Below are 16,433 nucleotides of genomic sequence, written 5' to 3'. Positions count from 1 at the left end.
GGGGCGACCTGGGGTGGGGTCCGCCCTGATAGTTGTAGGACCCTCAAGGCTCTCCCAACTCCATTTTGTGGCTTATAAATTCTCATATATCCCCGAAAAACCTTGAGGCAGTCCCGAAACACTTTTTACGCTACAACAAGTCTGTGTTTTGCCGGGAGGCCATCTGGAGCTCCGTTACGGCACGCTGCTAGAGGGGGATCGATCATGGAGGGCCTCTTCATCAACCTTACTGCCCTCATGATGATGTGAGTGTAGTTCACCACATGCCTATGGGTCCATGGCTAGTAACTAGATGGCAATCTCTCCCTCTTGATTTTCAATACAATGATCATCGTATCTTTGCTTTGATTCAAATGATGTAATCCTTTTGTTTGTGCGTTAGTTGGAATCGGATGAATTGTGGGTTTACGTTCATATTATTCATGATAAATATTTGAGTATTATCTGAATTGTAATATGATTCTTATGTGGATGATGATGATAGCTTCATAATGCTCTCCCACTATTGAAATAGTTAGGCCAACTAGATTGATATTTCTTCCGTGAGAGAGGTGTGTTGGTGTAGGTTCAACTTGGCGAGTTCCTATATCCCAGTGACAGAACAGGACAAGATGCGTCTTTGTGTTCCTGCTACTAAGGATAACATGATGGGGTTTATTCATATTGCTTGAGTTTACTTAGTCTACATCATGTCATGGTTCTCCGTGCATTACTCTGTTTTACTTAATACTCTAAATGCATGATGGATAGCTGTCAATGAGTGGAGTAATAGTAATAGGTGCAGGCAGGAGTCGGCCTATTTGTTTATGGACGTTATGCATATATACACATGATCATTCTCATGAATATCGCATAACTATCCACTTTTCTATCAATGTCCCAACAGTAATTTGTTTACCCATCGTATGATGTTTTCATGAGAAAATCCATTATGGAAAACTATGCCCCCGGGTCTATTCACCATATATTTACAAAAACTTCAATACCTTGTTGTCATTTACTTGTTTTCATTTTATTTAGCAATTTACAATTATCTACAATTATTTACACATCTCACTTGCTTGCAAATAACGAGACCAATGGGATTGACAACCCTCTTGCCCGCGTTGGGTGCAACTGGTTTTTCTTTTGTGTGCAGCTGCTGAAGATGGATGTTGTTGAGATTTCTATTGGTTAGATAAACCTTGGTTTCATAACCGAGGGAAACATTTACCTACGTTATGTTGTGATAACCTGTTCCTCTGCACGGAAAACCCAATGCAGATCAGAAGTATGAGAAAAGATTTTTGGCGCCGTTGCCGGGGAATAACAAATACAACTACGAAGTAACCTCACATAAATTTTCATTCACATGTTCCTCTTTTTATTTGTTGGTACATTTAGTTCGTCTCATAAAAAGCTACAAAAATATTTATTGTTGCTTGTCACTAGTTTACTTCTTTGATTGCTTTACTCTCTAGTTTACTTGACGTGCTTGTTACTTTGCTTGCTCGGTGATCATGTCTCAAGACAGATTCTACACTACCTCTTACTACCAAAGAATTTCAGAAATAGAATGTTCTACGAGAACCTTCATAATTGTGTGATACGAGCACAATTAATTCTTTGCTTATAAAATGCAGGAACATTCAACTTTACTAGATGCTATTAGTAAACAACTTGATAAAGTTAATAAAGAAGTGTCTAACTTCATAATTTGCTGACACTCAAGAATTATTAGGAAAAATCTCCGATAAGAAAACCACTTTAGTAAATAGGATGGACGCTAAACCAGAATCTTACCCTAGTATGCATCATGATGAAGATCTTAAAATGATTGGTACTTCTCCTATTAAATCTTTGTTTACTTCTCTGCATATTAATGATAAAGGGACCTGAGATGAGTCAATTCTAGTTAAGGAGAGTCTTGTTTTCTTGTAGGGTGATGATTTTGATGCTAAAACTAAAAAAAGTGGTTCACAGAAGTCAAAATTTTAACTAGTGATGTGCCCACTATCTTGGATTACAAGGACTTTAGTAAGCTTATGATGAGAAAATTGAGCTTAAAGTTCCTATTCCTAGAAAGTTGCATGATGAATGGGAATCTACTACCAAAATTAAGATAAATAAATATGAATTCAATGCTTTATGTGACCTTGGTACTAGTGTTTCAACTATACCTAAATCTTTATGTGATGTGCTTGGTCTCACTAATAATGAAGAGTGTTCCCTAAGCTTGCATATTGCATATTCTACCATTAAGAAACCCTTAGGTAGAACTAATAATGTACTTATCATCCCAAATAAAAATTATGTGCCTGTATATTTCATTGTGCTTGATATTGATTACAGTCCTACTTGTCCCATTATACTTGGAAGACCCTTCCTACGAACTATAGGTGCAATCATTGACATTAAAGCGGGAAACATAATGTACCAATTCCATTAAAGAAAGAATCAAACACTTCCCAAGAAATATAATCAGACCACCTTATGAATCAACTATGAGATCTACTTATGGGTAGAGTGTTAAAGATGATAACACTTGAAACTATGCAATATGCCTATCTAGGGGCATAGAACAATAGCGCTTGTTGTGAGGCAACCCGATAGTTATCTTTATTTTTACTTTTAATTTATGTTTTTTAGTGATAAAATGATGTTTGCTACTTTTATGATTGTGTTTTCATGTTTAGTTAGTGTTTGTGCCAAGTAAAGCCTTTGGTATTATCTGTATGATGAGTAGAATTGATAAGGTGCAAGAACATAAACTTTGATGTCGACTGCAAAATTTCTTTGATTTTGCTGTAATGTGTTTCTAAGCTAATTGTTTTACACAATACTAATATGCAAATTCTTCAGGCCCTCCTAATTTTTCATAATTGTTTCATTTACACAAGTATGGCAATTAAATGTATCTTTACAAACTATTCTGTTTTAGCGATATTCTGTTTTTTGCTTGCGTAGTTTGCTTGTTTTGATTATGTTATCGATTGTATCGGGGGGTATAAGCCATGGAGAAGTTAGAGTACAGTAACTTATGCTAAAATAAAATAAGAATCAACTGCTAAAAGTATCTAAAACTATTTGATATGTTTCTTACACTAACGGATCTCACAAAGTTTTGTTGAGTTTTATCTGATCAAAGTTTTCAAGTTTTGGGTATTATCCCGATGGACAAAGGAATTTGAAGCAGCAAAAGCCTAAGCTTGGGGATTCCCAAGGCAAGGTAATATTCTACGAAAACTCAAGCGTCTAAGCTTGGGGATGACCCGGAAAGCATCCCATCTTTCGTCTGAATCCATTAGTATGTCATTTGGAGCTACATTTTTATTCATCACATGATATGAGTTTTACTTGGAGCGGCATTTTCTTTTGTTTACTTTTACTTTAAGTTTCCAACAATCATCGTTTGCTCGACATGCCTAATAGAGAGAGAGACACACCAATCATAATTTGTTAGAATACTCTATGTGCTTCACTTATATCTTTTGAGCTTAGTAGTTGCTTTAGTACTTCACTTAAATATTTTTTAGCATGGTTATTTGTATATTTTATAGAAATATTATGCTCTCGTTCTTCACTTATATATGTTTGAAAGTTCAATAAATAGTGATGATAATTTTCATGGCTCATAAGACTAGACCAAAAATAATAGGTGTTCAATGAGTGATAATTAAAACCATCATGTAGCACATATAGAGAAATTGTGGGTTAATGATATTGGTGTGGTGATATGAAGAAGGTGTGAGTCCATTATTATGAATTCAGAGCGGTGTCGATATTAAGAGATTTTATTCTTGTTCATCTAAAAATTAAAAAGGCAAGATGATGATGTGTGAGCATTTATATTCCTAGTTGAAATCCTACTGTTGTTCTAGGTCGGTGGCACGTGGTGGTTAACTCCTACCAATCCCCTCCCTATGGGAATGAGATTAGTACTATGATTCATGATAAAACTAATACTACTTTGCAATAAGTATATGAGTTCTTTATGACTAATGTGATACCATGGACATACACAATGTCACCTCCTCATATTTGCTAGCCTATTCGATACCGTGCATTGCCCAATCTCACCTCGAGGATCGGTGCAACTTTCGCAGGTGCATCCAAACCATGTGACATGACACGCTCTATTGCACATAAGCCTCATTATATCTTCCTCAAAAACAGCCATCATACCTACCTATCATGGCATTTCCCTAGCCATTCTGATATATATTGCCATGTAAATTCCATCGCCACTTCCCTAGTTCGATTATCATCACATTGCTTTGCATGATCATATAGAGCTCACTTAGTATTTGTGACAAAGCCACTATTCTTCATTGCTTTGATACATGTCACGCTAGATCTGTGCACATCCTAGTACACTGGTAGAGGCATTCATATAGAGTCATACCATCCTATCAGCCCTCATATTGAGTCGTAAATAAATAAAATTGTGATAATCATCATTATTAGAGCATTTTCCTAGCGAGGAAATAAAAATGGGGGAGGCCAAATGATCCCACCATGATATAAAAAAATTGAATGAGATAAAAAGAGAGAAGGGACTTTGCTACTATCCTTTAACACACTTGTGCCTCAAAGTGGCACCTTGTTCTTCATATAGAGAGTCTCATGTTATACCATTCATATGATAGTGGGATCACTTTTTCATGAACTTGGCTTGTATATTCCTATGAAGGGCTTCCTCCAGTGTCCAAGGTCTTCATGAGCAAGCAATTTGGATGCACACCCCACTTAGCTTCGGCTGAGCTTTCATACAGTTATAGCTACACCATAGCCTGTTGGTATGCTTAGTTGACGTGAGACTATCTTCTCCACCTTTTACCCCTTTCATACCTACCACCATATTCTATTCCACCTATATGTTATGTCCAATGGTTCACGCTCATGTATTGCGTGAAGATTAAAAAGTTGATACATATTGAAGAAGTACAATCCAATTGCCTAACATGGGAACCGTGGTGCTTAAAATTTGTATTAATCTCGTGAACAAGGAGCCATGCCTTGCTAATAAAGTAAGGTGAATGGGGTAAAACACTCTTTGAGGATCTTATACTTTGAAAGATTAATGATTTTGTTGCTTATACTTATCAATATTGATATGTTAATGTTTGTTAATTCATTGTTTCTCAGTGAGCATACATGCATAAGGGTACATAATGGGTAGCATGTCATATCAAAAATTCTACTTTTATCATTTACCTACTCGAGGACAAGCAGGAATTAAGCTTGGGGATGCTTGATACGTCACCAACGTATCTATAATTTTTGATTGTTCCAAGCAGAAATATTATCATTCTAGGATACTTTTTGGGTATTTATTTACCAACTTATATTATTTTTATGCACTAACCAATTGACCCTCTCCCCGGTGCCATTTGTTGTTTTCTGCGTGTTTTTCACTTTTCAGGTTTTCAATACCAAACGAAGTCCAATTGACTCGAAACTTTTTGGAGATTTTTTCCAGACCAAAATAAGGCCAACGAGTATAAGAAGAAGGCTGCGTGTTGGGCTTTCCGTGAAGAGGAACGGGTTATCGCAGCACAATGTGGGTAAGTATTTCCTTTAGTTATGAAAACAAGGTTTATCGAATAAATAGGAATATCAACCACAACCGTGTTTAGCATCTGCACTCAAAAGAACAAACAACTTGTACACAACACGGGTAAGAGGGTTGTCAATACCCTTGTACTTGTTATTTGCAAGCGAGTGAGTTGTGTAGATCATTGTAGATAGTTGTAAATTGCAAAATAAAATAAAAGCAAGCAAATGGCAGAAAGGTATTGAAGGTTTTGTAAATATATGGTGACCGACCGGGGGCCATAGTTTTCCCTAATGGCATCTCTCATGAAAAGTAGCATACGGTGGGTAATTTTTTTACTATTGGGCAATTGACAGAAAAGCGGACAGTTATGCGATATTCACGACAATGATCATGTGTATATAGGCATCACGTCCATAAACAAATAGGACGACTCCTACCTGCACCTATTACTATTACTCCACTCATCGATCGCTATCCACCATGCATCTATAGTATTAAGTAAAACAGAGTAATGCATGGAAAACAATGCCATGATGTAGACAAAGTAAACTCAAGAAATATAAATAAACCCCATTATTTTATCCTTAGTAGCAGTTGCACAAATATGCAGTTTGTCCCCTTCTATCACTACGATAGAGAAATTCCCCAAGTTCAACCTAGTACAACGTGCCTCTCTCACCAAAGAAATGTCAATCTAGGTTGCCAAGCTATTTCAATAGATCGGAGAGAGTTACAAAGCTATCATAATCACGCACATAACAATCACATTAGTATTCAGAAAATACTTCAATATTTATCATGAATAATCTGAACATAAACCCACAATTTATCGGCTTCCAACAAACGCACCGCACAAAAAGAATTACATCATGTCGATCAAAGCGAAGATGCGATGATCATTGTATTGAAGATCAAGATTGGGAGATTTCTATCTAGGTACTAGCTATTGACCCATAGGTCCCTGGTGAACTACTCAAACATCATCCTGAGGGAAGAATGGTTAATGAAGAGGCCCTCTATGATCAATTTCCCCTCTGGTAGGGTGCCTAAACGGAGCTCCAGATGGCCTTCCGTCGGAATAGAGACTTGAGGCAGTGTAAAAAGTGTTTTGGGACTGCCTCTGTGGTTTATTAGGTTACTTGAGAATTTGTAAGCGAGAGAACAGAGTTGGGAGGGCCCCGAGGGGCCCACAAGACAACAGGGCACGACCCCCCAGGTCGTGCCGGGTTGGCTTGTGGGGCCCTCCTATGTCCTCTAGCCATCCGCGCATGCTTGTTGGTCTTCTTTTGGTCTAGAAAAAATCTCAAAAAAGTTTCAAGTCAACTGGACTTCGTTTATGTAACGAAAACCAAAAAAGTAAAAAAACATGCACAAAACAACAACTGACACTGGGCATTGGGTCAATAGGTTAGAGCTCAAAAATAATATAAATTGGTAATTAAATACCTAAAAAGTGTCCTAGAATGATAATACATCAGCATGGAACAATAAAAAATTATAGATACGTTGGAGATGTATGAGGGGCCTCCCGAAGATCCCACACGCCAACACGGCGCACCTGGGGGGCGCCCTGATGGCTTGTGGGGCCTTGAGGCTCTCCCAACTCTATTCTCTGGTTTATAAATTCTCATATATTCCAAAAACCCTAGAGGTACTCCAGAAACACTTTTTACGCCGCCGCAAGTCTTTGTTTCAACTGAAGGCCATCTCGAGCTTCGTTCCGGCACCCTATCGGTGGGGGATCGATCATGGAGGGCCTCTTTATCAACCTTGTTGCCCTCATGATGACGCGTGAGTATTGCACCACACACCTACGCGTCCATGTCTTGTACCTTTCTCTCTCTTGATCTTCAATACAACGATCATTGCATCTTTGCTTTGGTCCATATGATGTAATCCATTTGTGTAGTGCGTTTGATGGGATCCGATGAATTGTGGGTTTATGTTCAGATTATTCAAGATCAATATTTGAGTCTAATTTAAATTCTAATATGATTCTTATGTGCACGTCTATGATAGCTTCGTAATTCTCTCCGATTTATCAAAATAGTTTGGCCCACTAGAATGATATTTATTCGGTGAGAGAGATGCGTTGTAGTAGGTTCAACCTGGCGAGTTTCTATATCCCATTGACTCAAGGGACAAGATGCGTCTTTATGTTGCTGCTACTAAGGATAACACGATGGGGTTTATTCATATTGCTTGATTTTACTTTGTCTACATCATCTCATCGTTCTCCGTGCATTACTCTGTTTTTATTCATACTCTAGATGCATGCTTGATAGCGGTCGATGACTGGAGTAATAGTAATAGGTGCATGTAGGAGTCGGCCTATTTGTTTATGGACATGATGCCTATATACACATGATCATTGCCATTAATATCGTATAACTATCCTCTTTTCTATCAATTGCCCAATAGTAATCCGTTTACCCATCGTATGTTGTTTTCATAAGAGATGCCATTAGGGATAACTATGGCCCCCACGTCTATTCACCATATATTTACAAAACCTTCAATACCTTGCTGCCATTTAATTGTTTTCATTTTATTTTGGAATTTATAGTTATCTACACATCTCACTTGCTTGCAAATAACGAGACCAATGGGATTGACAACACTCTTGCCCGCGTTGGGTGCAAGCTATTTGTGCTTTTGTGTGTAGTCGCTGAAGATGATTGTTGTTGATATTCCTATTAGTTTGATGAACCTTGGTTTCATAACCGAGGGAATTACTTACCCGCATTATGTTGTGATAACCCATTCCTCTTCATGGAAAACCCAATGCAGATCCCAAGTATCATTTCCATCTGGAGACATCCGCATTTCCCAGTGCAAGCCGTCTGCACATTAAGGGTGGACCCTGAGCACTGCGCCATGATGACCCACAAGTATAGGGGATCAATCGTAGTCCTTTCGATAAGTAAGAGTGTCGAACCCAACGAGGAGCAGAAGGCTCTGATAAATGGTTTTCAGCAAGGTAATAACTGCAAGCACTGAAAGTAGCGGTAACAAGTGATGGTGTAGAGAGGTGAAACGTAGCAGGTGAAAAGTAACAAGTAACAAGAGTAGCAACGGTGTAGTAAAGTGGCCCAATCCCTTTTGTAGCAAGGGACAAGCCTGAACAAAGTCTTATAGGAGGAAAAATGCTCCCGAGGACACACGAGAGTTTCTGTCATGCTAATTTCATCATGTTCATATGATTCACGTTCGTTACTTTGATAGTTTGACATGTGGGTGGACTGGCGCTTGGGTACTGCCCTTACTTGGACAAGCATCCCACTTATGATTAACCCCTCTCGCAAGCATCCGCAACTACGAAAGAAGAATTAATACAACATCTAACCATAGCATTAAACTAGTGGATCCAAATCAGCCCCTTACGAAGCAACGCATAGCCTGGGGTTTAAGCTTCTGCCACTCTAGCAACCCATCATCTACTTACTACTCCCCAATGCCTTCCTCCAGGCCCAAATAATTGTGAAGTCTTATGTAGTCGACGTTCACATAACACCACTAGAGGAAAAACAACATACAACATATCAAAATACCGAACGAATACCAAATTCACATGACTATTATTAGCATGACTTATCCCATGTCCTCATGAACAAAAGTAACTACTCACAAAGCATAATCATAATCATGATCAGAGGTGTAATGAGTAGCATCAAGGATCTGAACATAAACACTTCCACCAAGAAATCCAACTAGCATCAACTACAAAGAGTAATCAACACTACTAGCAACCTTACAAGTACCAATCAGAGTCGCGAGACGGAGATTGGTTACAAGAGATGAACTAGGGTTTGGAGATGAGATGGTGCTGATGAAGATGTTGATGGAGATGAGTCCCCTCCGATGAGAGGAGTGTTGGTGATGACGATGGCGACGATTTCCCCCTCCAGGAGGGAAGTTTCCCCGGCAGGATCGTCCTGCTGGAGCTCTAGATTGGTTCTGCTCAAGTTCTGCCTCGTGGCGGCGGCGCCTCCTCTAAAAATCTCCGTCCTAATTTTTTTCTGGACGAAACCCTTCATATAGCACAAGAGGGGGGCCAGTGGGCCAGCAGGGTGCCCACAAGCCCTGTAGCCGCGGCCAGGGGGGCAGGACACGGCTACCAGGCTTGTGGGCCCCTGGCAGCTCCCCTCTTGCACTTCTTTCGCCCAGTATTTTTTATATATTCCCAAAAAATTCAACGTTGATTTTCAGGGCATTTGGAGTTGCGCAGAATAGAGGACTCAGACTTGCTCCTTTTCTAGTCCACAATTCCAGCTGCCGGTATTCTCCCTCTTCAAGTAAACCTTGTAAAATAAGAGAGAAAAGGCATAAGTATGGTACCACAAAGTATAATAACAATCCATAAAATGATAAATATCAACATGAAAGCATGATGCAAAATGGACGTATCAACTCCCTCAAGCTTAGACCACGCTTGTCCTCAAGCAAAAACCAGGATCCATAAACATGTCCACATGTTTAGGGATGAAGGTGTCGATAAAACATAATGCGGACAATAGGGCATCATGATCACACATAGAACAACAATACATCATAAATATTCTTATGGGAAAGTAACAATTCCTTCACAAAGCAAAGTAAATCAAAAACCTTATCGAGAAGTAGCCAACAACAGTCCATAGTCATTGAAGAAATTGCAATTTATCATAACATCAGAAAGAGTCAAAGAAGAGCTTGTAAAGCGAATCCACATACTCAATCATCTCTTTCGTTTTCCACAATTGTTACAACTCACGTGGTACTCATGGTATCAAACTTTCAGTTGGACACTGAGAAAGATAGGGGCTTATAATTTTGCCTCCCAACCATTTACCTCAAGGGTAAAGTCAACAATAATAAAGCATAAGTACTCATCTCCAAGTTGATATATGAATATATATCTTTCCCCAGCATATGACGTTCACCAAGATGAAGACGGACTAGGGAATTGGTGTTGATCACCATGACATTCACAAGGACAAAAGGTAAAGGTACAAGATAGTCCCTTCGCAGAGGGAAGCAGAGGTTGTCATGCGCTTTTGAGGTTTGGATGCGTGTCCTCTTAGTGCGGAGGAACGTCACTTTATATTGCCTCCTATGATAAAGAACTTTATTATGCAGTCTGTCGCTTTAATGTCTTCCTCATCACAGGTTCGTATAAAGCTTATTTTCCACACACTAATAGATCATACATATTAGAGAGCAATTTTTATTGCTTGCACCGATGACAACTTACTTGAGGGATCTTATTCAATCCATAGGTAGGTGTGGTGGACACTCATGGCAAGACTGGTTTGAAGGTTTATGGATGCACAAGTAGTATCTGTACTTGGTACGGAAGTTTTGGCTAATATGAGGTGGAAGCAATCGTGACATGCTAAGGGATCTCTAGACATATAACATTGTTTGGAATCTAGCAAACACAATTCATTATGTTGTCTTCCTTGTCCAACATCTACTTCTAAGCATGTAATAGTTTGGTGAGTGCTCACAATTGTAAAAAGTGTCTAAGATGATATATTTGTATGCGAACCTCTCTTTCCTTATTACTTCTTATTAATTGCAACAATGACTCGGGTCTATGTTGGTCTATTATCAACAAGTTTCAATCATCATACTTGTTATATGTGAAGCTATCACTTTCCATAAGATCATCTCATGATCTTTCATGCTATCGTTCTTTTCATACTTTTGATCACGGCACAAAACAAAGCCCTTGACTAAGATACTCTTTATTATATAGCTCCCAAGCTCGAATACATCGGGGGAGACACAAGGCAAAAGACTCAAACTAAACACTAAAGACTTATCACACTAAGAGAAGAAAGTAAAAACTGAAAAAGAAAGAACTAAAACAAAGGTAAAAGCAAAAGATATAAAGGTGATACGATACGAGGGCAACTCCCCCAAGCTTGGCACAAGCCAAGGGAGTTGCCCATACCAATGCTTAGTTGTCTTCCTTTGGTGGTGATGGTGGTGGAGTCTTTGCTTTTGATTCCAAGAGAGCTATCAATCTTTGATTTATACCTTGGAGATCTGCGACATGATTCTCCAGCAAAATAACTTCACGAGAAAGGGAAATATTGTGAGCATGAGTTGTTTCACAAAACCTCAAGAGTTCAATCAAGGATGGAGACATCACGTGGAGGAAGGGTTGGAGAAAATCCACTCCTTCAATGTCTTCAATGTTGAACATAGGTTGAACTTCCTTCCTAGCTTGGGTTTTCTCCTTAGCTTTGTCCCTGGCTTCCGTGACTTCTACTCTTTTCAGATCAGCATCTACTTCTTCATGAACTTGAGGGAGATTATTCTCCCCAACATATTTCTGAGACATCTTTGCCCTAAATCTGCGGTAGACAACAAGCTCGAAACGAAAACAGAGGAAAACTGCGCGATAAGGAGATCAAACCCCTCGGGCGTATATATAATGATTTTTTCTGTACGAGAAGGAGTGCTCCGCAAGAAAACGGAGTCCGGGAGGCACACAAGGTGCCCACAAGCCCTGTAGCAGCGACCAGGGGGAGGCCGCGGCTACCAAGCTTGTGGCCACCTTGTGCGCTCTCCGGACTGCTTTTTCTTTTTCTATTTTACCATAAATTCTAAAACAGAGAAAATTTCCTACTGGAAAAGTTTTGGAGTCCAATTACTTACCGAAACACATACCTCTTCGTTTTCAGAGTCTGAAATAGGCTGATAAACATCCCTTATGTACTCCTCTGGAGTTATGATATTGATGATATTGCTCTCAACATTTATGGGAGTACCAGAGATATAATGCTTGATTCTTTGCCCATTTACCACTCTAGGAAAATTACCTTCCGTGTTATTGATTTTGATGGCACCGGAATGATATACTTCCTCGACAACGTAGGGACCTTCCCATTTAGAGAGAAGCTTGCCTGCGAAGAATCTTAAGCGAGAATTGTATAGCAGGACATAATCACCTACATTGAACTCATGTTTTTGTATTCTTTTATCGTACCATCTCTTAACCTTTTCCTTGAACAACTTTGCATTCTCATATGCCTGGGCCCTCCATTCATCTAATGAGCTGATATCAAACAACCGCTTCTCACCGGAAAGTTTGAAATCTAAGTTGAGCTCTTTGATTGCCCAATAAGATTTGTGTTCTAGCTCAAGAGGTAAATGACAGGCCTTACCGCAAACCATTTTATACGGCGACATGCCCATGAAATTCTTATAAGCAGTACTATAAGCCCATAGTGCATCTCAAGTTTGCTAGACCAATTCTTCCGAGATCTATTGACAGCCTTTTGTAAGATCAATTTTATCTCCCTATTACTCAACTCTACTTGACCACTAGACTGAGGATGATAAGGAGATGCAACTCTATGGTTGACATCATACGTAGCGAGCATCTTGCGGAAAACACCATGAATGAAGTGTGAACCACCATCAGTCATCAGATATCTAGGGACTCCAAATCTTGGGAAAATGACTTCTTTAAGCATCTTAATAGAGGTGTGGTGATCAGCATTTCTAGTGGGGATAGCTTCTACCCACTTAGTGACGTAATCAACAGCAACTAAGATGTGAGTATACCCATTGGAACTTGGGAAGGGTCCCATATAATCAAAGCCCCAGACATCAAATGGTTCAATGACAAGCGAATAGTTCATAGGCATTTCCTGATGTTTACTGATGTTCCCTATTCTTTGGCCTTTGTCACAAGACAAGACAAACTTACGGGCATCCTTGAAGAGAGTGGGCCAATAGAAACCTGATTGCAATACCTTATGAGCAGTTCTATCTCCAGCATGGTGTCCTCCGTAGGCTTCGGAATGACACTTCTGCAGGATCTGTCCCTGTTCATGTTCAGGCACGCAACATCTAATAACACCATCTACTCCTTCCTTATAAAGGTGAGGATCATCCCAAAAGTAGTGTCTCAAATCAAAGAAGAATTTCTTCTTTTGCTGGTAGGTGAAACTAGGTGGTATGTATTTGGCTACGATATAGTTTGCATAATCAGCATACCTCGGTGCACTATGTGAAGTGCGGATGACATTCAAATGCTCATCGGGAAAGCTGTCATCAATATGCCATGGGTCATCAAGGACATTCTCTAGCCTGGACAAGTTATCTGCCACACGGTTATCAGCACCCTTTCGGTCAACAACGTGCAAATCAAATTCCTGTAGCAGGAGAACCCATCTGATTAGCCTAAGCTTAGCGTCCTTCTTCTCCATAAGGTACTGAATAGCAGCATGATCAGAGTGAATAATAACTTTGGAGTCAACTATATAAGATTTGAACTTTTCACATGCAAACACGATTGCTAAAAATTCCTTCTCCGTTGTGGCATAGTTTCTTTGGGCACTGTCTAGAGTTTTACTAGCGTAGTGAATGACATTCAACTTCTTGTCAACTCTTTGTCCTAGAACAACACCAACAGCATAATCACTAGCATCGCACATGATTTCAAAGGGCAAGTTCCAATCAGGTGGTTGAACAATAGGTGCGGTTATCAAGGCCTTCTTAAGTATTTTGAAAGCTTCCTCACAATCCTCATCAAAAACAAAATGAACATCCTTTTGCAAGAGGTTGGTAAGAGGCCTAGAAATCTTAGAGAAGTCTTTAATGAACCTTTTATAGAAACCAACATGACCTAGGAAACTTCATATACCTTTGATATCTGTGGGGCAAGGCATTTTCTCAGTTGCATCAACCTTAGCCTTATCAACTTCAATTCCTTTCTTAGAGATTTTGTGTCCTAAGACGATGCCTTCATTAACCATGAAGTGGCACTTCTCCCAGTTCAAGACGAGGTTGGTATCTTTGCATCTCTATAAGACTCGATCAAGGTTGCCGAGGCAATCGTCAAAGGAAGAACCATTAATGGAGAAATCATCCATGAAAACCTCAACAATCTTTTCACAAAAGTCAGAGAATATAGCCATCATACATCTTTGAAAGGTGGGAGGTGCATTGCATAAGTGTCGGGGGCATGACCCTGGGGTAGGCTCATCAAGCCTGCTCCTTCATTTCCAGCCCAAAGGACATGAACATACACAGATTCCCAAGGCCCAAGTCTTCCGACCGGCTAGGCAGCACCTACCGGCTAGAGGACGAGGCGGCCATCCCTCTGGCCGGCCAGGCAACCCCTACCCGCTAGAGTCGAGGCGGCTACCTCTTCTGAGCCGGCCTGGTCCCGCCAGCCCGGCTAGGAAAGAGGCGGCCGCACCGAAGCCAGCTAGCCAAGCCGGCTAGCTGGCCGAAGATCAAAAGTCACATCAGATCGTAGGTCAGGATAAGACCTTACGATTAAAGGTAGCTACGTGTCAGCAAAGGTACTGGATCGGGGCGCCCGACAGGTACGAGCGTCGGTGGCCATGCCGCTGACCTACCCCGACTCTGATCCATCACCTAGCATAATGTCGGACCATCACACTCCCACTCCATTACTGCACTCGGCGCAGGGAACAGTGGAGGCGGTCGTACCACGTGCCCATGACGAATCTCGCGGGGCGACGCTTAACGTACAGCGCGTGCTCGGCGTCAACCTTATGCGAGAGCTTCATTGGCCAGCCGGCGGGTCCCACTGCCAATCGAGACCATGCACCCGGCGGGTCCCTCAAGCGACAAGACAAGACTCTAGTGGGCCCGTGGCCAGCCGGGTCCCACACTTGTACCCTTTATCCATATTGTAGGCCGGCGGGTTCGTCTATAAACCCCCCCGGTCGCCCTCCATGCAGGGGGGCGATCATTCTACAGTCATACAATACCAAACACTCACCAACCACAGAGAGAGGAAGAGACGAGGCGGCTGCTCCCCTCTTCCTCCTCTCAACACAGCTCCACGAGCAACCCTGTACTCTGTTCATACACATCAAACACTCCGGCAGGACTAGGCGTATTATCTCTACGGAGAGCCCTGAACCTCGGTACATCGTGCGTCCCATGCATGTACCAACCTCGTTCCCAGCGTCCACCTTTGTCCCTTCGGTTCTCACCGACTTTAGCCTACCTATGGCATATGTTGTGAGTATTCACCGACATTTGCCGCCCACCGTGGGGCCGATCGCGGCATCGGCTGGCTTTACGCGCTAGGTGGGGCCCCGCACCTACACCACCGGATGCATCGCGTCCGGATCAGTTTGCATGCCCGTGGAGCCCGCTTTCGACGAGGCAACACCCATGATGATCGACGTCCCCGTCCACCATGCGGATTCGGACAAAGATTATGATGATGAGGAGCTCCCTAGCGTCGTCGTCGATGCTATGGAGAACCTGAGCGTTCTCTTCAGCGACCTGCATCTCAACGACGGTCCGTGCTACTTCGGCGAGGACTTCGACGTTGAGGCGCTCTATGCCAGCTTCAGCAGGCTCTCTATCGCTAAGGTGCCTGCCCACGATGTATATCCCAGCAACTTCCTCATCTTTGACGGCCCTCCGCCATCGGTGGGGTTCTTTACCCCATACCACGTCGCTGCCGTCTCCAACACCGTGGAAGTGATGGTTATCAGCGCCGGCGCTAGCACGGCTCCCGGCAAAGCCTCCGCAGGTGCTCGCGAGCCCGCCGCTGCCACCGCCGATACTCTTCGGGACGCCATCGCCGTCCTGAAAACGCCCGTCACCGCTTCCGCAAACCCTGCTGATGGTCGGGCCTCGCTAGAGGAGGCTCGCAAGCGTATCCTGGAGGAGGGTATTGCCGTAGCCTCGGCAAAACGTCGGATGGAGGCTACGCAGCGCGAGTATAACTCCGCATACGGCCTTACTCAGATTTCCGAGGCCCCTAGCCGGCTTGGATCGGTCCGCAGCCGCGGCCGGTTCATCGCCGAAGTCCTAGGTGGCGATTTGCCCACCTACGGGACTCCTGCGGCCAACATGTGAGCGGCGCAGGCAGCCATGGAGGAGATGGCGAGCCTGGAAGGCG

This window comes from Hordeum vulgare, chromosome 1H (genome assembly GCF_904849725.1).
Source record: "Hordeum vulgare subsp. vulgare chromosome 1H, MorexV3_pseudomolecules_assembly, whole genome shotgun sequence".
Classification (NCBI taxonomy): Eukaryota; Viridiplantae; Streptophyta; class Magnoliopsida; order Poales; family Poaceae; genus Hordeum; species Hordeum vulgare.
This window is presented reverse-complemented; position numbering follows the sequence as displayed.